Below are 23977 nucleotides of genomic sequence, written 5' to 3'. Positions count from 1 at the left end.
CTCTCAAAAAAAAAAAAAAAAAAAAAAAAAAAGCCATGGGGAAGGGAAGCAGCAGCAGGTGGTGTGGTGGTTAAGGCACTGAATTCCCACATGGTCGACCAAGGTTTGAGTCCCAGACCTGGCAGTTTGCTTTCTCACTTTCCCTCTCTCTATCTCTCTGGTGAACACACATGCCCTGTAACAAATTAAAAAAATAATAATAATAAGTAAATAATTCTTAAAAAACAAACAAACAAACAAAAACCACCATGGGGGCTGCTGTAAGATTAATAGTCTGTAGGGAGGAAGATGTGAGTGAAAGCAGCTGGGCTGGTTGAGAGACTGCTTAAACAGTCCAGGCGTGGGCTAGCAGTTCAGCCTCGAGCATAGGGAGCTGGGTTAACATGGCCGGCTATGGTCTGAATCCTCACCCCGGAGACATGCTGGGTGTGCATATACACATATGTGTGTAGGCTCCAAATCCTGATGGGATGGAGAAATGGAGGGGAAAGATTGTGATATGACCACACTTCTTTAGGGATTGTTTTATCTCTCTCTCTCTCTCTGTCTAATGAATGGATGTGCCCTTTGGCAATTGACAAAAAAAATAGTCCAGATGAAAATATGTTGGTGTGGAAGAGATGGCAGTAGTGTGAGTGGAGAGAAATAAATAGCTGGGAGATACATTTGGGAGGTAGAACCAAAAGAATGTAACTGTGGCCTGGGTGTGCAAGGTGGCATACCCCTGTAGTGCCCGCTGGGAGGCTGAGGCAGGAGGATCATGACATGGCAAGACCCTGCCTAAAAAAATTAAAAAGGCCCAGCCTCTATGGAACGGTCAGCAGCCAGCCTGCAGAGCTGGAACTCACACGCTGGCTGCATTCGAATCTCCACCAGTTGGCCTGAAAGCACGTGCCCGATCCTGAGGAGCTGGAAGACTAGAGACAGGAAACTGCAACATGACTGAGCCCTGCAGAGGGTGCTTCGCTCTCTTTCTCTTTTGTGCACATATGAGCTCTATCATTAAACTAAAATAAAATAGGGGCCAGCAGGTGGCATGGTGGTCATCTACTAGACTCTCACATGGGCCACCTTGATTCGAGTCCTAGACCTGGTGGCTTGCCTTCTCACTTTCTCTTTCTCTCTCTGGTGAGTGCACTTGACCTATGGCAAACTTTTAAAATAATAATAATAACAAATGAAATAAAAGAAATAAGTAACTAAAAAAAATAAACAAATACAATCCAAACCTTCAACATGGCCTCCCATTCATTCACTCACTCTGTCTCAGCCAGAGTGCTTGCCTTGCAGGTTCTTGGACGTGTCAAGCTTGTTCCTGCCTCAGAGCCTTCCTGCTCTAGTTCCTATGTACAGACTGCCTTTCTTATTTGTGGGTTTCCCTTTATGGATACATTTTTGATCTCAGCTCATAATATTATTTCCTCAGAGGGGTCTTCACTTTAACTAGACTTTTCTTGAGTTTTTTTTTCTCAGAAAGGTTTAAGAAATGCAAATAAAGCATGCATTTACTTATTTACTTTCATATTAAAGCATGATGAAAACTTACTACCAAAATTCTGACATTTATTTTTGAACAGCTGCTTGGGGTGGAATAAGCTTACCCTGTTAAGGAATACACAAAATAGGTATTTTTTTTTTCTTTATAACATCCAATCACTTTTTAAAAAACACATTAGTTATATATTTATTTGCTAGTTTGTTTTCTGAGCCTCCCCACACCTTCCTCCCTGTAGAATGTAGGCTCCATTCATGCACAGATTTTATTTACCTATTTTATTTTTTAGATTTTTTTTTTTTTTTTTTTTTTGCCATAGGGTGTGTGTACTTGCCAAAGAGAGACAGAAAGAGGGAAAGTGAGAAATCACCCCCCTCCCAGCAGGGTGATGGCCACAACTCCTTCTCCTCCATTCTCCTCTCAAGATTTTGGGTATGCACACACACACCAGGCGTGGTTTGCAAGCCACTTGGTCCAGATTCAAGCTGTGCTGCTGGGCATGTGGGATCTGGCACCTTAACCTCCACACCACCTGCTGGCTCCTTATTTATCTTTTTTCAATTACTGCGGGGCTGGCAGGTGTCATGGTGGTTAAGGGTGTTGGACTCCCACATGGTCAACTGAGGTTCAAGACCCAGACCTGGTACCTTGCTTTCTCACTTTCCCTTTCTCTCTCTCTTTCTCTTTCTCTATCTCACTCTGTCCCTCTCTGGTCAAATTAAAATAAATAAATAAATAAAGTTAAATAAAATAATTCTTACAGAAAATCACTGTATACCTAGTACCTAAACACTAAGCATTTGATCAATAAATTTCAAAATAAATGCCCATTAAATAGATATGATTCTCTTAAGTGTTCTATATGTCTTAAATAATATGCAAAACCTGTAAATGACCACGAGACTATAAAAATGTATTGCCAAACCTAACACGAAAGTATGAATACTGCAGGTATGCCTTACTTGTCCATTGTCTCTATGTTTACTTTTACACTTTCTCTTATTTGTCAAATCACTTCTCTACTAAGAAAGCAGAACTATTATCTCAGATCAGCTGAGCTTACAAATTCAGGAACTTCAGTCTGAGATTACAAACAAGGGAATGTGCTTTCCTAGGCTGGGCAATAACAACCTTGACCTTTTCTCACAGTTAAGCAGCACCTGAGCTGTCCATGGGAGATATGGAACCTGTGTCTTTAACTAGAATTTAATGTAAATATCACAACCTAACCAGCATTTTCATTTCATATTTAGCGAGCTTTTAAAAAAAAAAATCTTATTGTGAGAACAGCTTTTTCTTTCCTAACTTGGAGTGCTGGAATTCTGAACCCTCCACCTAGATTGTTTTACTTCTTTTTTTTTTTTTCAAAGAATTATTTATTGATTATCATTATTTTTCAATTTTGACTAGAAAGAGACAGAGAGAAGAGAGAGATAAGAGAGCAAGATGCCAGGTCCAGGACTCGAACCACGGTCAGCCATATGGGAGTCCAGCACCTTTAACCACTACGCCACCTGCTGATCCCTAGATTGTTTTCCTTCTCACCTGTGGGATTCTGTGCCTTTTTTATATTTTACTTTCTTGATTGTCTCATTACCCATCATTCCATAGACATTGCATTTACTGGTATTCAGAGAAAACCATTGCTCTTTGTGTATTTATTTTTAAATTTCTAGAGCTCTATTATTATTGCTGAGAGCATGTAGATCATTTTTTTTTCCCAAGTTTGATGCTCGGAAAAAATATCATTTTTGTCTCCTTATTGCTAAGAGCTGTATCTTTTTATTTTGTCTTCATGGCTTTTCATTTTGTTTTGCTTTTGCTTAAGCTTCCAGAAAACCCATCAAATGATAGTGGTAGTTCACATCCTGGTTCTATTTCTGACTTGAAAGAGGTAATTCTGGTATTTTATTGTTAAGTAGGATGTTGACTGTTGATGCGAAATTCTCTTATCATCCGTTCCTTAATTCATTACATATTTATTGGTACCCATCCAAGTGCATTGGGCTTGGCGCTATGTAGGGCAATGATTGCCTCAGGGAAAGCAGTTTCGATGGCACCATGCCAGCAAAAGCCAGATTGCAGTGGTTTTGCAGAGAAGCATATGATGGAACCTGTCTTTGCTGCTTGCCAAAGGTTTTCATCAGCAAAGGATTCTTTTTCTAGTGCCTTTTCCGCATTTATTAGTAAAATGCTGTCACTTTATCTTATTTAACCCAATGGGATTATTTAACATATTAATTAACTTTCATTCATTCATCCAAGAAATATTTGAGTACCTACTACAAGCCAGATACCCTTCTCTTATTTTCACATGAAATTTATGATTTTTATAGTGCTATAGGGCTTTGTGATATTTTAAATACTGATTTGTAAGTATGGAACTATTTTGATAGCATTAAGATAAATTTTAGCACATCAGTCTTGATTTTTTTATTGCTAAATCAATGGATGCTTATTACCAAAAATGCAAAAGATGCAAAGCCAGAAAGTTCACATCCGATTTCCCATATTAATAGTAGGGATAGTCCCTGTGAAGAGATATTTCTGGTCCTTCTTCTTTTTCAATGATCATAAGCTTTAAACATTTATTTGCGAATATTTTATGTCAAATTCTCACGTTGTTATTCATGGTTGTGGTATAGAGGTCACAGCAGGAAAGCCACCCCTGGCTCCACATTGGGTTGGTCTCTCCTGTTAAGTGACACTTTTGCTGCAGTTCTTGGCCTATCTGTGCTGTCGGAGCAGCATGGCATTCCCTCCAGCCACGGTCATGCTGGATGCCAGGTAGGCAGTGTATTCAAAATGTATTGTTTAGTGCTTACCTGACTCTGTAGAACTTATGCAAGGGGCCAATAAAGTAAATAAGTAGAATATCTATATATTATTGGGTCATCAAAAAAGTCATGACATATTTTTCTATGCAAAAATGCATCATGACTTTTCTGGCCACCCAATAGCTGGTGATAAGAGCTTTGGGGAAAAGACAAGGACAGGAGAGGGAGAATGATTTTGGGAAAGAGGGAACCGTAATTACTATGGGAAGGCAAGTTGCATGTAGGGAGGGAGGTGGTATTTAATAATCTACAACTATTTGGTTGTCGGAAAACTAACGTATTTTTTCTATGCGAAAATGTGTCATGACTTTTCTGACAACCCAATACGTAACGCAAAATCAATAAATCTCACAAATATGTTGAGCAAAAGAAGTGAAGCACATAGAGTACTTTCCGTATGATTCAATTTATGTAAAACACAGAAACAGGCAGCACCTACCTCGGCTGTCAGAGGCAGGATAGCAGTTCTTACTGAGATGGAGTCATGGCTAGAAGAAGACGCAGCATGGATTCTGGAATGCCCGTAACATTCTTCTCCTTCCTCTAGGGGCCACTAATAGTGTGTTATGTTTGTGAGAATTCATCAGATGAACATTTGTAATGTCTGCATTTTCCATATGAAAATTACACGTCAATAGTTTATTCCAAAATGAGCTATCTTATTGCTCCCTGAAATCCGCTACCTGGTCTCATTTCCCTTTTATCCTCAGCACCTAGTACAACGCCTGACACATTGATGGGACTATGTGTGTGTGTGTGTGTGTGTGTGTGTGTGTGTGTGTGTGTGAATGAAAAATGAATGATTAAACTAAAGAATCTCTGTATTCTCTGAGTGATGTTATATGTAGTCACCTCGGAAAAAACTGAAGCAACTGGTATTTTTACTGTCATTTTCCTGTCTTAAAAAATGATTTCTGCTTATACAAGAATAATCAATTCATTCAGCAGACATTCAAATACTTAGAGAATTTAGAATCAGGAGATCAAGTAGAACACGAGCAGGGACTTTGTCCGTTGGGTTGGGCAACAGGATGGATCCTGACGGTATTGGCGGAAGTAGCTTCACAGGTGGGAAATCAGTCGATGGCAGATTGCAGAGGTTTGAGAAGAAATCGGATGTAAGGAACTGGAAACCATGAATGCTAACAAATACCTCAAGTACTCTGACTCTGAAAGTTGGGAGAGAATGCATATGGAGTTGAGGGGTTGAGAATTTAGAGCATGTTGGGACCAGCAGTTGGCATAATGGCTATGTCGCTGGACTCCCATGTAGTCGACCGTGGTTTGGGTCCTGGACCCGGTGGCTTAAACTCATGCCGGGCGCATGTGCATGTGTGCCCAAGATCCTGAGAGGAGAATGGAGGAGAAGGGATTGTGGCGTGGCCATCTCCCCCTGGGGGCAGTGGTGATTTCTTGCCTTCTGTCTCTCTGTCTCTCTCTGTCTGTCTGATGAGCGCACGTGCCCTATAGCAAAAAAACTCTCAAAAAAAAAAAGAATTTAGAGCATGTTTATGTGCTAAAGGAAGAAATTGGTAGAGAAGACTCTTTTGTTCATTGATTTCTACATTCAACCTCATAGTCATGCATTTAGCCACCAACTACTTATTAATTAACTATCGTACCAGTTACTGCATTTTGTTGTCATTGCTACTGTTTTGTTTTAGTTTTAGTAAGAGAAAGGGCACAGGAAGGAGTGCTGGAAAAAGAGAGAGAGATGTTTTTTGAGAGTCACACCATGTCACAATCTTCCACAATCCCACAGGAGCAGGCCGCTGTGCGCAGCCTGTTCAGGCTGGGTGAGGTACCAAAACTGGGCCTCTCATGTGACCCCAGCCACTGTGCACTGGTGCCCTCCCACTTGAGCCATTGGAGCTGGGTGCAGCCGGTGATAATAGAGAAGCAAATAAACTAAATATAATCTCTCCCTCCACGTAGCTTAGAGTCTATCAGACAAGAGAGAAATTGCAGATGTAGATGACAGAAAGAATGGTGAGGATGTTGAATCAAAATATGGGAGCAGGGGGCGGCAGATGGCATGGTGGCTAAAGGTGTTGGACTCCCACATGGCTGACCATGGGTCAACTCTCAGACCTGGCGGCTTGCTTTCTCATTTTCCTCCTCTCTCTCCCACTCTATCCCTCTCTGGTCAAATTTAAATAACTAAAGTGAAATAAAATAATTGTTTTAAAAAATTAAAAAATACAAGGGGAAAAGTTTGCATGATCAAAGGGGTCTTTTATTCTTTTTTTCTAAGTTTACTTATTTATTTACTTATTAGGGGTCAGGGAGCCACAAGGTCCTGTCATGCCAGGATCCTCCTCTAGTCTTTCAGTCAGCCAAAACTGTGAGCATGACCATGGGGGAGGCCAGTGTGTTCAGATCAATCTGGGATCCAAACCCTGGGCCTTCCATATGACTTCAGTATCATACATTGGTGCCCTGCAGCCTGTGCCACCATGGCTGGGCCAACAGGGGATCTTTTCTTACAATGAAATAACAATGATATTCATTTCTTAGAAAGAAGTAACAACTAAAACTTAAATATAAGTGTTTATTTAAAAATTGATAATAGTAGAGTAAAACATTTTTCTTAGGCAAGGGGATGGAAAGATGACACAAGGCAGGGTGAAGTCAGGTAGATGATGGCAGGCTTATGCTAAGCCATTTCCCAGCAGTTATTATTTTTTTTAAAGTATATTTTATTTCTTTGATGAGAATGCACACATACATGAGAGAGGGGTGGGGAAGCACCCAGGACAGATCTGTCACACCACGATCCCTTTCTCTAACTCTCTAGCCAATTGGGATCCTAGGCACACACGCCCAGCATATTTCAGGTCAACTTGGGACCCAAACCCAAGATCAGCCATGTGACTTCCAGCACTGCAGGTCAATACACCTCCACTTGTGCCACTGAGCCTGGGCCCCAGCAGTTTGATGCTAGGCAAGACCTTAGAGATTACTTAATTCTGCAGCTTTTAGCCTCAGTTCACAAAACAAGCAATTGTGAAGGGTGACTCATAAAACCTATAAATAAGACTACGTAGAATTTTGCAGAGCCACAGCTTATATGAGGATGAGTAACCCAGCATAGAGTCCAAGTTACTCATGAAACTCTCGAAGAAAGAGGCCACCCTGGAGATAATATGCTTTCTGTCAAGTTTTCCTCCAACATAGATATAGATTTTTGTTTCTTTAACTGAACATCAGCCGATGTCATTGATTTGCATTTAGTGGCCTTGTATAGAATTTGTCTTTAAACATCAGTATTAATCTAAGCTGAATGAGAACCTCAAAATATGGGAGATTTGAAGAACTAAGACCCACAGAGGAACTAGCAGATTCACATTTTCCATTCTATATTCACTCCAAAAAAGTTAAAGTGATGTGGTTTTCTTTTTTCCTTCGTTCTTTTTCAAGTTTATTTTTCTTGAGAGTGAGAGAAAGAAAGAGAAGCACACTCAACAAGGTCTCGTGCCACTATTTTGCCCCTAGCTCTCTCAACTAGCTGGGATCACGGCCGTGCACATGTGTCCAGGGAATACAGGTTGACCCAGGGGCCAAATCCCAGTTCTTCATGGCTCCGGCATTGCAGAGCAGTGCATTGTCACTGTCCCACTGTGGCTGGGCCAGTTTTTCCTTTCTTATGTGCAATCTCTCTCTTTGTTTTTGTATTCTGAAGGTGGGTAATTAAATCCACAGTCAAAATACCAAGCTAGTAAATTATTCATTTAAAAAAATTAGGGAACCAGCAGTTGGTGTAATGGCTGTGTCGCTGGACTCCCACGTAGTCGACCGCGGTTCACGTCCTGGACCTGGTGGCTTAAAACTCACACCGGGTGCATGTGCATGCGTGCCCAAGATCCCGAGAGGAGAATGGAGGAGAAGGGATTGTGTGACCATCCCCCTGGGGGGTGATTTCTCGCTTTCTGTCTCTATGTCTCTCTCTGTCTGTCTGGCAGGTGCACACGCCCTATGGCAAAAACCTCTTCAAAAAAAAAAAAAAGTAAAAAAAAAAATGAATTAAGGGGCCAGCAGATGGAGTAGTGGTTACATCACTGGACTCCCACATGACTGACCATGATTCGAGTCCTGGACCTGGTGTTTTGAAAATCACACAAGGCGAGTGTGTGTATGTGCCCAAGATTCTGGGAGGAGAATGGAGGAGAACTGATTGCGACGTGGCCATCCACTGGGTGTGTGTGTTGGGGGTGATTTCTCACTTTCTCACTTTCCCTCTCACTGTCTCTTTCTCTCTCTCTGGCGAGTACATGGGCCCTAAGGCAAAACTTCTAACAAAAAAAAAAAAGTCTATCTATTTATTATCTATGTGTCTCTCTAAAGACATTCAATTTTCTTCATTAATCTCTTTCATCCTGATAGACTTTCTTTTTTTAGGTTTTTGTTTTTATTGATTTTATTCATGATAGAGAACATGTACACAAGAGGGGAGGGAGGAGAGAAGTACCCCTGACAGGGTTCTATCATGCTGCAATCCCCTTGCCCCAGCCCTCCAGCTCATCAGGATCTTGGGCACAAACACATGTGACCAGTATATTGTCAAGTCTACCCAGGGATCCAAACCCATGGTTGGCCATTAGGCCTCTAGTACTACAGTTCAGTTTGCTACCAACTGCTCCACCAAGCTGGGCCAGTCTTCTTGAGTGAGGAAGAAAAGGAAGCAATTAGAGTTTGCACCCAGGAGTTCTATGTGGGTTTGTCTCATAGATCAGTATACATCAGATTGTGTTTGGGAGGGGAAAAAAAATAAGTAAACAGTGAAGAATCACTAATATTATGCAACTCCTTCATTTCTCAGGCATGAAAACTGAGGCCCAGAGAGGTGATGTGATTTGCCTAAAGTCATGCAACTAGTGGCAGAGCCAGGCCTAGAAGCCAGGTGTCCTGGCTCGCAAGACATTCCGCTTCCCGAGGAATGGAACAGGTAGTATCACTCACACTGGGGGCCATGGGTTGGTCCATTTAGCCCAGAGCTGCCTGAAATTCCAACTAAGGAAACCATCACTCAAAATTCCCACAAGTTGAATGGGGTTAAAATCAAAGCTGGGCAAGAGAAAGAGGGTAAGGCTTGAAACTCAGTCCTCATGACCCCAAGATGAGGCCAATGTATCATGGCCCCACTGCAACTGTGCCCTCGTGGAGGTGGGTTTACTTCTACCCATAGCATCTCCATTTCCTCTCAGCCTGGTGATGAGTCATGTCCCACCATTCTGCCACCCATGCTCTCTCCAATGTAAGTCACAGTGTGAGGAAAATCAATGGGCTCTTACAGAAGACTCATGGGATGGGAGGTGTCAGAGAAAGGTTATTAGGAAGACCAGTTAGAAGACTTTTGTAGAGATTCAGGAGGAAAATAAAGAGGAGAGGCTGGCAGGTAAGGTCTCTGAATCAGTGTGACATCACCCAGGTGACTGGCTGGTAAAGCTGGTCAGCAGTGAGGATGGAAACAGTAGACTAGAATTGCAGTCACCATGGAAATGAGAAGGAAAAAGCATGATTTGATATGTGTCCACTTGCAGTTATATTAAAGGATGTTCTTAAGCCCAGTATTATTTTGTTAAAACAAAAAGCACTATATGTAAGATATATTCTGTGTTATATATAAACACGGGGACTAGTCATTAGTAATGTATATTGACACCTCTGAAGAGTTTGAGTAATGGTTTCTTTTTTGTTCGTTCAATGATAATTTATTGAACACTTACTATGTGCCAGGTACTGCCCTGGGCATTTAAAATACATCCAGTGAACTAAACAAACATTCTTTTCCTCCTGGAACTCAATCAAGGTAAGGTGGCCAGAGAAGTTAGACTCGTAGGAAAAGAGAAACCTAGGGAGAAAATTGCTAAGTTGAAATGGCATTAATCAAAGTAAAAGCTGAAAAGAAGTATAATTTGGCTGAGTTTGACTGGGTCTTTTTGAGAAAGATTTTTCCAGAAAGGAAGAGCTAAGATAGCAGAATGGTCATCCTAGAGGATCCAGTTGACTCAGGGACTGTGACACCACATCTCCTGCTGGGACCAGACACCTGGGGGTAAACTGCAATAAAGAAGGCCCCATGGGGAAGGGCTCTAAATAAAGGCCATGAAAGTTCAGATCAGTAGACAGAACAGAATGTACAAAGGAACATTTTTAGCAGGTAATCAGACTCCCAAAGAGTAAGTAATTTCATCAGGTTATTGGACATCGGGGTATGGGGAGCAAGCCATGGAAAATCTAAGAGCATCTGCATCAGCCAAGTTGTCAGGCAAGCGGGGAGCACCAGTTCGTGAGCAGAAAGCAGGGCCTGCTCACTGAGCTGAGGTTCAAGGAATACTGCCTTTCTCTGGGAGGAGTAAATGACAGCCAAGCAAGGCATTAAGATAGAGACTCAGGCACAGGAGGGAAGTGGGGAAATGAGCCAGAACTAGGGCAACAGGCAAGAACTTGGTTGCAAGAGCCCAGTTATAAGCCTGGATCTTTAGTCAAACCTGAAAAGATAGCCAGAGAGACTGAGCCCTAGAAATGTTAAATCCTTCTATATTAACAGAATCTTCCCATTCATGGGAACCACAAGATCTCAGCTATCAAGGAAGTAGCACGTGGGGACAAGAAATGGGTGGAGCCTGTCTCTATTCCTCCCTCATGCAGAAAGAAGGATGGAGATTGTGCCTGTTACTTCTGTTTTTTTTTTTTTGTCCCAGCTAGTGGAATTTAAGATTGCCATAACATTGATGGTTCCAGGGAACCAGCAGTTAGCGTAATGGCTATGTCGCTGGACTCCCACGTAGTCGACCGCGGTTCGTGTCCTGGACCCGGTGGCTTAAAACTCACGCCGGGTGCGTGTGCGTTCGTGCCCAAGATCTCGAGAGGAGAATGGAGGTTAAGGGATTGCGGCGTGACCAAACCCCCACCCCTGGGGGGTGATTTCTCGCTTTCTGTCTCTCTGTCTCTGTCTGTCTGGTGAGCGCCCTATAGCGAAAACCTCTCAAACAAAACAAAACAAAACAAAAAAAATGATGGTTCCAGGGAGTCCTTTATCTTTAATTAACCCAGGTATTCCAAAACTCAGAGGTTGCTTTTCCTAGGACTGCTGATAAAGGCAGGCATAGTGTCCTAATCTATATCTTACTCTTCTGCTTTACATGGTTTCTTTCAGCGACCACCCCTATCCACATTCGTTCTGAGTTCAAACCTCTTATTACCATGCATTCCCCACTCCACACTCCATTCTGTTTCCATCTTCTGGCTTCCAGCTTCATTGCTCTTCTTCTTTCGGAGGCTTACCTAACTCATCAGACTCGAGGTTTGGAACCATTTTCCCCTGAGTCAACACATCCCTCCAGCCACACTCCTTAGTGGTATTCTGCTTAGTTTTCCACTGTCCATGCCACCTCACTCCCAGTAGCAGCAGCAGTGCAGTCTGGCAGATTTAGAGAGTTTGATCTGCACACTGACACTGACGCTATGTTAAATTTGACTTCCAAATAATCCTCCTGTCTTTGTACCACTTCCTCCAGATTTACTTTCCCGGGGGTAAGGATCATAGCTAGGGTTCACAACTAGCTCCTTGAATCTAGCTTCTCAGGCTTCCACTGGGAGTTGAGAGCAAAAACAAGTGCCATAAATGGCCCTTTTATCAAGTCTAGTCATAGCGGATAATCCTTCCAGAGGAGAGCGGATGCTGATAAAGAGGAAGGTGGGACTAGATGAGCACTGCTGAATAGAACACAAGCCACGTGTGTTCCAGGAGCCACATTTTTAAAGAGATGGGAGCCAGTTCCATAGCACAGCAGTAAAGTGGGGCACATAGGGAGCTAGATCCCATATGGCTGACCATGGTTGGAGTACCGACCCTGGTGGCTTGAGCAGCATCCCATGTGTCCCAGTGTGTCCGCCATCCTGATATAATGGAGGAACAGAGGAGAAGGGAATGCAGTGTGGCCACGCCTCACTGGGGATGCCTTTTCTCTCTCTTGTGATCTCACATATGCCCTCTGACAATTAAAAAATGGAATATTTAAAAAATCTAAAAATAGGACCAGCAGATGGCATAATGGTTACATTGCTGGACTCCCACATAGTTGACCATGGATCAAGTCCAGGACCCGGTGGCTTAAAGCATGCCATGAACATGTGCATGTGTGCCCAAGATCCCAAGAGGAGAATGGAAGAGACGGGATTGCGGCATGGTCATCCCCCCAGGGAAGAGATCCTCATTTTCTGTCTCTCTGTCTTTCTCTGTCTCTCAAGTGAGCGCACTTGCCTTATAGCAAAAATATCTTTTAAAAAATCCAAAAATGAAGAAAAGTGGAAAGAAATAGGTAAAATTGGGACCAGCAGATATGTAATGGTTATGTTGCTGGACTCCTATGTAGTCAACCACGGTCTGAGTCCCAGACATGGTCGCTTAAAACTCAGGCCGCATGAGTGTGCATGCATGCCCAAAATCCTGAGAGGAGAATGGAAGAAAAGGGATTGTGGCATGGTCATCCCCCCAGGGGGGTGATTTCTTGCTTTCTGTCTCTATGTCTCTCTCTGTCTGGCGAGCGCACATGCCCTATAGCAAAAAACCTCTCCCAAAAAAAAAAGAAAAAGAAAGAAATAGGTAAAGTTAATTTTAATACTGTATTCTGTTTAACCAGTATTTCTTTTTTTAAAATTATTTATTTATTTAATTTCATTTGTTATTATCAGTATTTTATAATTCTATCAAAGAGACATAGAGACAGAGAAAGGGAAAGCCACAAAGCAAGCCACCAGGACCAAGATTTGAACTACAGTCAGCCATGTGGAAGTCCAGCGCCTTAACCACCGCGCCACCTGCTGGCCCCTGAACCCAATATTTCTAAGATATTGTGTAAATATATAATCAATATAAGAAATTATTTATGTGGGGCCAGCAGGTAGTATTGCAGTTAAGGTGCTGGACTCCCACATGGCCGACTATGGTTTGAGTCCCAGACCTGGTGGCTTGAAAAATCACACTAAGCGTGTGTGCGTGCATGCCCAAGATCCCAGGAGGAGAATGGAGAAGGAATTGAGATATGGCCATTCCCCCTGGCATTTCCCTCTCTGTCTCTTTTTGGTGAGCTCATGCACAGTATGGCAAAACAAACAAAAAAATATATAAAAAACTATTTGTGGGATATGTTACTCTTTGTCATTGGCTTCTAAGTCTGTAATCCAGGGTGTATTTTATATTTGCAGCACAGCACTTAGCTTGAATGCTAAATTTTCACTGGAAACATTTGATGTATATTTATATTTACAGTTGAAAAAGCAGAATCACATACCCAAGTCATTCCAAACATACTTAAACATTTTCCAATTATTGAATCAAATACCAAAAACACAATTTTTGGAGTATTCCAAAACTCAGGGGACGATTTTCCTTAAGTATTTGTTTCCATAGTGATAAAACTAGTTCATCTTTATTGAAAGAATTGTTTTATTTTGAAGCAAAAGCATTCCAGTTTCAAAACTTCTGTCCAAGTTAGGTCAATTCATTGGCTCGTGTCCATTCACTATTATTAACGTGGAATGTAAAGGGGCATTGCATAAATTAAATAGTAACTCGGGCCAGCTGGTGACATGGCAGTTGAGGCAGCTGGATCCCACATTGCCAACTGCACAGTTTGAGTCCCAGACCCAGCGGCTTGAAAAACATGCTGGGTGTGTATGTGTGTGCCCAAAATCCCAAGAGGACAATAAAGAAGGAGGGATTGCAGCATGGCCATCTCCCTCTGGGGATGCTTCCTCACTCCCCCCACCTCTGTATCTCTCTCTCTCTCTTTTTCCCTGGTGAACACGCACACCTGGTAGCAAAACTAAAAAAAAGAGAAAAAAAATTAAATAGTAACTCTAAACTTATCAATGTCAGCAATATGTTCTTTAAATTTTTCTTGTAGATCTTGTAGATAATAGACATGTTGGTGATTATAATGAAAACCATTTTGCATATTAATTTATGTGAAAAAGCATGTAAAATCATTATTTGTTCATTTATTTATTTCTTCCACAAGAGTGAAAGAAAGAAATGGACAAAGAGACAGGCACCACCACCCCCCCCTCAACAGGGTCCTCATGCCACAATTTACCCTTGGCTTCAGCTGTCCAGCTCATGGGCATGTTCCTAGCATGTTCGAGAAGGTCCTGGAACATGAAGCTGGGACCTTTCTCATGGTGGGTGCAACTGTGTTGGCACTGTACCACCACCTTACTAGCGATTTGTATTATAAAAAGGTTCCATTTCAGTGTATGGTCTTATACTTTTCTATCTAGGTCACAAGAAATTTAAAAGAAAAGCCTGCTTATGACCTAGCCAAAAATACAGAGCTTTTAATTTTTCTCATTCATATACTCTGTGATATTGGTGAGAAAACATAAATTACACTGCCATATTTTTTGTCTTTGATTATTAAATATTTGGCAAGCATTCCTTTCTTTTTTTTTTTTAAGAGAATCTAGAATTGGAATTGACAGTACAGTAAATCTTTGTAAAACTCTTCCACGACTCAACCAATGAACATGGGCAAAGACCCAAGATCATCACATTTATTGCCTCTTAGCCTTTCAAAAGTTCCAACACGGGCGATGATTCATAGCATTTATATGTATACACTGAACAATTTTAACAACTGTATCCATGACTCCACACAGTCTGCTTCTGAAAACAGCACAAATATTTTCAAAATTTATCATGTGGTAGAATAAAGCAATAAGGGAAACATCAGTCTCTTGTTTTGAAATTCCAATAAATCCAGAGTTTTGACCAAACATAGCTGTGGGACCATCTGGCATGATAGGAACTATTTTTTTTTTCATATCTAACTGAAATTCTTCTGTTAAATGTAAAAGATCTTTTAAAAAATTATGCCACAGTTTGTTTTTTATTAAGCCATGAATTACTGACAATGTTTCTTCATAAATTTGGAAGACCTTAAGATTAAATATGTCCGGACTGTTTGTTGGGCAGTATCTTACGGCATGATTCAGCTAAAATGTTCTATTTTTTTCAAAATCTGAATTAATTTAATATATTTCTTTTATCTAGTAGGCAACTGTTTTATCCATGCCATGGCATGTGCCAGAATTTCTTTCTTTGTTAAGGCGTAAGATTAAATGAAATCTCAGGGAAAGTTGCAGTTAGGTTCTACCACCAGGGAAGCAAGGCGTGGGGTGGAGAGGGTTTTCAAAAAATCTTTATTCATGATAGACTGAATGCATATTCATGTGAGAATGAGAAAGAGAGAGTGAGAGAGATGAGCACCCTCACAGGGAGGGTCTGGTCATGACACGATCCCCTTCCTATAATCCCCCAGCCCAGGATCTTGGATACTTGCACACGAGGATGCTATTTCAGATTGACCAGGCCAGGGATCCAAATTATGACCACCATATGGGACCTGGTTTCTCTTAAGCAGGGCATTATGCTAGACCATGGAGCCAGCTCAGGATAAGCTGTTCTGATGAGCAGGAGAATCAAGTGTGTGTGTGTGTGTGTGTGTGTAATTGCCAGAAGCTGAATACATTTGCCAGATAGAAACAGAGAACAGGGGCCAGCAGGTTGCATGGTGGTTAGAGCACTGTTCTCCCACATGGTCAACCGTGGTTCAAATCCCAGACCTGATGGCTTGCTTTCTCACTTTCCTTCTCCCTATCTGTCTCTCTGATGACTATAGCAAATTAAATAATAATAATAATAAATAAACAAATAAATAATTCCAAAGAAAATAGAAACAGAGTGACAGAGAGAGCTGGAGACAGAAGAAAACACCTCTCAATGGGTGTCGTCACATCATAATCCCTTCTTCTTCATTTCTCCATCCTATTGGGATTTGAGGTCTGCAACGCATGTGTCTGGTATGGTTTTTGAGTCACTGAGGCTAGCACTTGAACAGTGGTCAGCCATGTGGGAACTGGCTCCCTTAACCCCTAGGCTATGGGACTGGCCTATATATATACAGAAACCACCCCTCAGGGGGATGGCCATGCTGCAATCCGTTCTCTATTCTCCTGTTGGGATCCTGGGGAATTTTTTAAAAATAGCAGTGCCTGGGGCCGGCAGGTGGCATAGTGGTTTAAGCTGCTGGGTCCAGGACTCAAACCATGGTCAAGTATGTGAGAGTCCAGTGATGTAACCATTATGCCATCTGCTGGTACCTTTAAAGCATCATTTCACAAGGCTGACAGATGGTGTGGTGGTTAAGGAATTGGACTCCTACCGGGCTGACCATGGTTCAGGTCCTAGACCTGGTGGCTTACTTACTCATTTTCCCATTCTCTCTGGTTAAAAATAGTAATAATAAATTAAATCAAGGGGCCAGCAGGTGCCATGGTGGTTAAGAGTGCTGGACTCCCACATAGCTGTGATTCGAGTACTGGACCTGGTGGCTTGCTTTCTCTCTCTCTGTCCCTCTCTGGTCAAATTAAAATTAATTAATTAATTAAATAAATAAAATTCAATAAAATAATTCTAAAAAATATAATAATAAATTAAATTAAATAAATAATTCTTTTAAAAAACCCCATCATCTTACTATCTTCTTTGTATGACTCGCTATGGTACTACTTGTTCTAAAGTAATGGTTTGAATTCTGGCTGTGTATTACAATCAGCTGGGGAGGATTTTCTAAATGGCACTCTGTCCCCCAATCATATCAGGTCTCAGGGAATCTAGGCTGGGCGCTGGTATTTTTTTTAAAGAATTACTTTATTTAACTTCATTTATTTATTTTTAAATAATTATTTATTTAATTTAATTTGTTTATTCTTTTATTTTCATTTGACCAGAGAGAGACAGAGAGAGAGAAAGAGTGAGAAAGCAAGCTGCCAGGTCCGGGACTCGAACCGTGGCCAGCCATGTGGGAGTGCCCAGCACCTTAACCACCATGCCTTAACCTTCATTTATTATCATTATCTTTTTAATTTGACCAGAGAGGGGAGGGGGAGAGTGAGGAAACAGCCACCAGGTCTAGAACTCAAACTGTGGTAGGCCATATGGCACTCCAGCACCTTTAACCACTATGCCACCTGCTGGCCCCAGGCACTGGTATTTTTTAAAAATTCCCTGGGTAATGCAATGAGTAGCCAGGGTTGAGATCCACTGCTCAAAGGTGTTTTCAGTCATAACCGTAATTTTGAGTACACATTATATTAAGACAGGGTTTCTCAACCTTGGACTAGTGGCACTTGGGGTCAGATAATTCTTTGTTGTGGGAGGCTGTCTTCTGGTCTGTCTTGTGCATTATGAGATACTTATTTAGCAGTCTCCTTGGTCTCTACCCACTACAGGCCAGTACACACCATTCCTAGTTGTGACAATCAAAAATGTTGGACCAGCCGGTGTCATGGCATTTAAGGTGACTGAGTCCCACCTGGCTAGCTGCATGGTTCAAGTCCTGGACCAGATGTCCTAAAAAAACACACCAGGCACACGTGTATGAGTGCCCAAAATCTTGAAAGGAAAAATGGAGGAAAAGGGATTGTGGCATGACCACCCCTCATGAGGGGTGCTTTCTCATTTTCCTTCACTCTCTCCAGCAAGTGCACATACCCCCTAGTAAATGTAAAAAAAAAAAAAAATAGTCTCCAGACATTGCCAGTATCCCCTAGTAAATCAAAATCATCTCTGATTGAGAAATACAGCTTTGGAAGAATTACTGATGATGCCACTTGAGGAAAATTTGCTTGCAGGGACAAATCTTCCCCAAAACTCCTGTCTATGTTCTGCTAGTGTGTCGATCCGATCTTTGTATCAGATCTTTGTGTGGCGGTGGTTAGGCAGTGGGTTGTGGTTCACTGTAGATGGAGAGTTGTGATGGCTCTACCAAAGACATGACACATACTAACATAAATTGGACACCTGCTGAGTGTTCTCAAGAAATGGTGTTGGGAACCAGCAGTTAGCGTAATGGCTATGTCGCTGGACTCCCACGTAGTCGACCGCGGTTCGCGTCCCGGACCCGGTGGCTTAAAACTCACGCCGGGTGCGTGTGCGTGCGTGCCCAAGATCCCGGGAGGAGAATGGAGGAGAAGGGATTGCGGCGTGACCATCCCCCCTGGGGGGTGATTTCTTGCTTTCTGTCTCTATGTCTCTCTATGTCTGTCTGGCGAGCGCACGCGCCCTATAGTGAAAAAACTGGAGGGAAGAAGGAGTCTAGCTGGAACACATCCCAACCTCAAGATTTACTCACTGGCTTATCTCATTTTTTCAGTTAACTTTTTAGTTAGTGAAGCCACTCCAAGACTTAATGGCTCAAATAACATCACTCTTTATTGCTAATGCGTCTGTGGGTCAACTCGATGGCTTTTCTGGTCTCATCTGAGCTTGCTCATGTTATCTGTGGTCAGCCACAGGCTGGAGAGCTGGCCCTGCTGATCTTGGTGGGGCCTGGGCCTCGACTGGAACAACTGAACTTCTCCCCACCTGGTCTCTCTCATCCTGCAATAGGCTGGCCTGGCCTTTAGTCACGGCAGTGACAGATTTCCAAAAGAACAAAGAGAAACATGCAGGGCCTCTTCAGACCTAGGGTTGGAACTGGCCTATCATCCATTCTCCTTCACTCTTTTGATCCAAGTAGATCGCAAAGCAAGTGGGTGAGAAAACAGATTCATTTAAGTGGAAGGAGCTGCAAAGTCACTGTGCAAAGTGACTGCCATGTGGCAGACATGGAGGGATGGAGAATTAGTCAGTCTATCATCACACTGGGGCGAGCTACTGGACCTCATTAAGACTGTTTTGTTATTTGTAAAACAAGGATGGTATTCCCTCCCTCAGAGTAGTGAAAATTCAATGAGTAGTGCATAGTTAGCACTTCTAAATGATCGCTATTATTATTCAGCTTTTTAATATATTTCAGTGACTGTATTTCACATAGTGAATGAAGTTGGAATTTTTTAGGGCAACTAAGAAACCTTCATTCTTTGGACCTTGTCCATCTGCCTTCACTCCTCCTCATCCTTCCCACGCCCACTTCAGTGACTCTGAACTACTTAAAGTTGCCTGAAGGTAGCGTCATGTATTCTTCCATTTTTATCACAAATGCTAGGCTTCCGCTGTCCCCCTGAACACTCAGATGCTGGTGAGATGCAGTCTGCTCTAGGGCCTATTTCTTGCCCTGTCTTCCACTCCTCCTCTAAGAAGAGGTTATTATTCACTCTTAATTAAGGTCAGCAGTGGTTTGAGGTGGGGACACACATGAAGCATTAGATATCATCAAACCACACAGTGAGAAAGTCACTCCTCATTGATTACACGAGAACGTTTCATTTTGGTGTGACGGTGTCTTTAACTCCTCCCTGGGACTTGCCAACCTCCCTTTGTAATGGAGAGAGCCAGCCTGAGTCTCAAAACGTGCAACAGGAAGCAAGTATGAGCTAGAATTCAATGACACTCGGCTGTTTCTGTCATCTTATTTTTATAGTCTCTTTCTTTCATGGTACGTGACACTAGTAGCACTTTTTCCTAGTGCTCTACGGTTGCCTCCAAAACCACATTTGTTCAGCCAGTAAAAAGGGAATCCATTGACAGGAAAGCATCTTAAATAAACAACAATGGGAGTGGTACCCAGGATAAAACAGAGAGGGGTACTGGAAGAAGTTTGCGAAAACCCTAACATAGGTCAGCTGTACATCTCCTGATATAAATCCTATAGCTCTTGTAGGATCTCCTGGTTTTTTGTTGAGTCACGCCCTTGTCTAACATTAGATTCACAATCCATGAGGGCAGGGCTGGTCTTCCCAGGCTTCAACCTCAGTTTCTCACAAACCTGCTGGCAAATTCAGGCCCTCCATTATCTGTGGGAGAGGACTGAGTTGCCAGTGAGTCATAAGCCCATTCTCGGCTGAATTGTGTATCCCTGCAGTGCTAGCAGTAGGAGGAGGCGGAGTAATAGTAGTTGTTGTTGAAGTAGTAGTAAGAAGAGTCATAGTAGCAGTCATAGGAATAGGAGGAGGAGGAGTACTAGTACTAGTAGCTAGCTCAGAGTAGAGTAGTAAGTGGTTACTTAGTGAGCATCTCATGTAGGCCAACTATTGGACTTACTAACTCAGAACGCATCTGTTCATGTAGTTACCATGACTCCATGAGGCAGCTCTCTGAATTAACTTCAGTTTACAAGTGAGGACATTGAGGCTTAAAGAGGTCAAAGAAATTTGCCCAAAGCGCAGTCCTGGAGGTCTAAGGTCAGCCTGACTCCAGGTTTGTTCTATTCGCTGTCACAGAGACAACCCCTCCGGCCAGGGTCTGTATCTCTCTGAAGGCAACTGCAGTGCTGCCTCAGCAATTCGTGCATAATGTAAGGGAATTCTGGAGCAGTGTGAATATTTAAATGATACCCTAGTCTTGTAAGAATCTGCTTCTTTTCACTCTGCATTCCCCAGAAATTCAATCAAATATCTGAGAACGCTCCTGTCTCTGCTCCATCTCCAAACACCCTCCGCCCCACCCATACCATCCTCAGCTTCTGGTCTCTCTCCTTTCACTGAAGAAATGAGATTCAGATGGAAAAATACTGGCACAAGCTCGACCAAGGTTCTCTAATAAAGACACTGTGCATCACGCATCAGCTGCTACTGTTGCCATGGTGACAGCCACAATTTCTCCCAGACAGCTTGGGTCTGAGGGGAGGGTGGACCCTAGGGGAACAAGTGGATTTCTCCAACCTGTCAGTGCCTCTCACCTTTCCCCATTCCTCTCACTTCCCCCACTCTCACCAGCCCCCACACTTCCTTAGACACCGCTGACAGGGGGTACTAGCACCCCCAGGCCGTAGTAATTAGCAACTGGCTGCAAGCCCAGTCTTCTGGCAGCACATTCCTCACCTTCCTTGCCAACCAATCTCCTTTCTCCAGCATCTCTCCAGCAGCACTGCCGCAGCTGCGGCACCAACAGCCTCAGCACCAAGGTCACCACCAACACCAACAATGACGAAGCACCCCCTTCCTCCCTGGGTGGACATTAAACCAGTTAATGCCTCACTGTCATCTGTAATAACATTGTGATTCTGAAAAAAAGAGGTTGTCCTTAGGAGGATGGGTAAAGCTAAACTCCAGTTCTTGAAATGGCTAAGAGATTCATTTGGTTTAGGATTCATCGATTAAGTTCCCCAGGACAGAGAGAACAGAAGAAAATGGCATGACACATCTCAGAAGGTAAGGAAAGAATCAGAAAAGTGCATGCATCAATGCAGCTGGGGGCCTGGACCCTGAAGACGGGGATGGTGAGGATAAGGATGATGATGGTAATAACCCTGCTGACGACAACAGTACCATTTATTGAGCAATAGCTGTGGGCCCGATGCTGAACTAAGTAAGCACTTTGCAGGCATCAGTGCATGTAATCTTCATATTGACTACATTGCGGTATAGAGTAACCACATGATAGCTACCGTCCCTACACCCATTTCACAGATGGAGATATTAGGCTTAGAAAGCTAAATATCAGGGACCAGCAGATGGTGTCAGGGTTACGTTACATCACTGAACTCCCATATAGTCAACTGTGGTTTGAGTCCTGGGCCTGGCAGATTAAAACTCATGCCAAGCAAGTGTGTATGCATAGCCAAAATCCCAAGGAGGAATGGAGAAGGGATTGTGTGTGGCCTTCACCCTGGGGAGTGATTTCTTGCTTTCTGTCTCTCTAGTGAACTTTCTAGTGCCTTATAGTGAAGCTCTCTTTTAAAAAGAAGAAGAAGAAAGAAAGAAAAAAGAAAAATAAGTATCAGGGCCAGCAGGAGGCATGGTGGTTGAGGTGCTGGACCACCACTTGGTTTACTATGGTTTGAGTTCCAGATCTGGCAGCTTGCTTTCTCATTTTCTCTCTCTCTCCCTCTGGTGAGTGCTTGTGCCGAATAACAAATTTTAAAATAATCATAATATAATAAAGTAAATAAAATGATTTTGTTTAAAAAGTTACGTATCCATAAAATGCACACAATCCTCTCCAACCTTTCAACTAGATGTGGTAAAACCTTTCATTTCGTTCTAGATTTCCTATAGCTGTGAATTGTTTCAACATGTCTGATTTGGGATAAAATGTAAATGTGCTGTTAGCAATTTCTAGTGAATTTTATTGTGTTGTTTTCAAATAAAGACTTTTTTAAAAGAAAAAAAATGAAAGAAAAGTTAAATATCACACCCTGAGGAAACAATCCCAAAAATCCAAAATGTGGGCCATTCTACAAGATGACCGGCCTGGACACTTTAAAAATATCAGTGTTTGGGCCAGTCCTGTGGTCTAGTGGTTGAGAAAGCCAGATCACACACGGCTGACCACCATTCGAATCCCCGGCCATGGTGGCTTGAAAAACACACCAGGCTGGGACCAGCAGATGGTGTAGCGTTTATATCACTGGACTCCCACATGGTTGACCGCAGTTTGAGTCCCACATCTGGCAACTTAAAACTCATGCCAGGTGCATGTACATGTGAGTCCAAAGTCTCGAGAGGAGAAAGGAGGAGAAGGGATTGCAGAATTGCTATCCCCCTAGGGGGTGATTTCTCATTTTCTGTCTGTCTATCCAGCAAGTAATCTATAGCAAAAATCTCTTTATCAAGAAAAGTGTGTGGGACCAGCAGTTAGCATAATGGCTATATCGTTGGACTCCCATGTAGCTGACCGCGGTTTGAGTCCCGGACCCAGTGGCTTAAAACTCATGCTAGGCATGTGTGTGTGTGTGCCCAAGATCTCGAGAGGAAAATGGAGGAGAAGGAATTGCAGCATGGCCATCCCCCCCTGGGGGGTGATTTTTCACTTTCTGTCTCTCTGTCTTTCTGGTGAGCACACACGCTCTATTGTGTATATATATGTGTGTGTGTTTGTGTGTATATATATGTATGTATATGTATATGTATGTGGAGAGAGAGAGAGTATAGGAAAAGTCATGACGTATTTTTCTGTTTTTCTATACAAAAACGCAGCATGACTTTTCTAGCGACCATATATATCAACATCATTTACAAAAGGGTAGAAATCTATTTTTCTAGAAAAAAAGAATAAAGAGACAAAACTAAATGCAATCTTACACTGAATTGTGACTAGAACAATAAAGGCAGCCATGAAAAACATTCAAAGGATACTGGGTGAAATTTGAATATGGCCTGCATTAGAGATCACATTAGGAAATCGTTGTTAATTTTCTGTAAGTATAATTCTGGTATTGAGTTTATGTAAGAGAATATTCTGTTTTCAGACATACGTTTCTTTTTAAAAAATAAATATTTTATTTAATTTAATTTGATTTATTAGTAGTGGTAATATTATTTGACCAGAGAGAGACAGAGGGAGAGGGAGAGTGAGAAATCAAGTCACCAGATCTAGGACTTGAACCATGGTCAGCCATGTGGGAGTCCAGCACCTTCAGCACCATGCCACCTGCTGGCCCTGAGAATATTCTTTATAGGTGATATAGATCAAATAATTTAGGGGAGAAGTGTCATGATACCTGTAACTTATTTGTACATATACTTACTTACTCAAATACATATATACATACAACATATAAAACAAAATAACTAACAATTGTCGAATCTAGAAGGTTCATCATTGGGTCATAAATTGTACATTATATGTGTCATCTCAGTTCTAGTCTTTCAACTTTTCCGCATGTGTGGACATGTTCATAGTAACAGTCATGAGGAA

General features: G+C 42.2%; 1 pseudogene; it reads left to right on the top strand.

Moving 5' to 3' along the window:
* LOC102503360 (zinc finger CCHC domain-containing protein 9-like) overlaps positions 1 to 21299 on the top strand; it is a 34223-nt pseudogene extending 12924 nt beyond the window's left edge.
* The last annotated feature ends 2678 nt before the right edge of the window (positions 21300 to 23977 follow it).

The sequence above is a fragment of the Tupaia chinensis genome, unplaced genomic scaffold (genome assembly GCF_000334495.1).
Source record: "Tupaia chinensis unplaced genomic scaffold, TupChi_1.0 Scaffold000231_2, whole genome shotgun sequence".
In the NCBI taxonomy this organism is placed as follows: Eukaryota; Metazoa; Chordata; class Mammalia; order Scandentia; family Tupaiidae; genus Tupaia; species Tupaia belangeri.
Note: the sequence above shows the minus strand (reverse complement) of the source record. Positions and strands in the feature narration are given on the sequence as shown.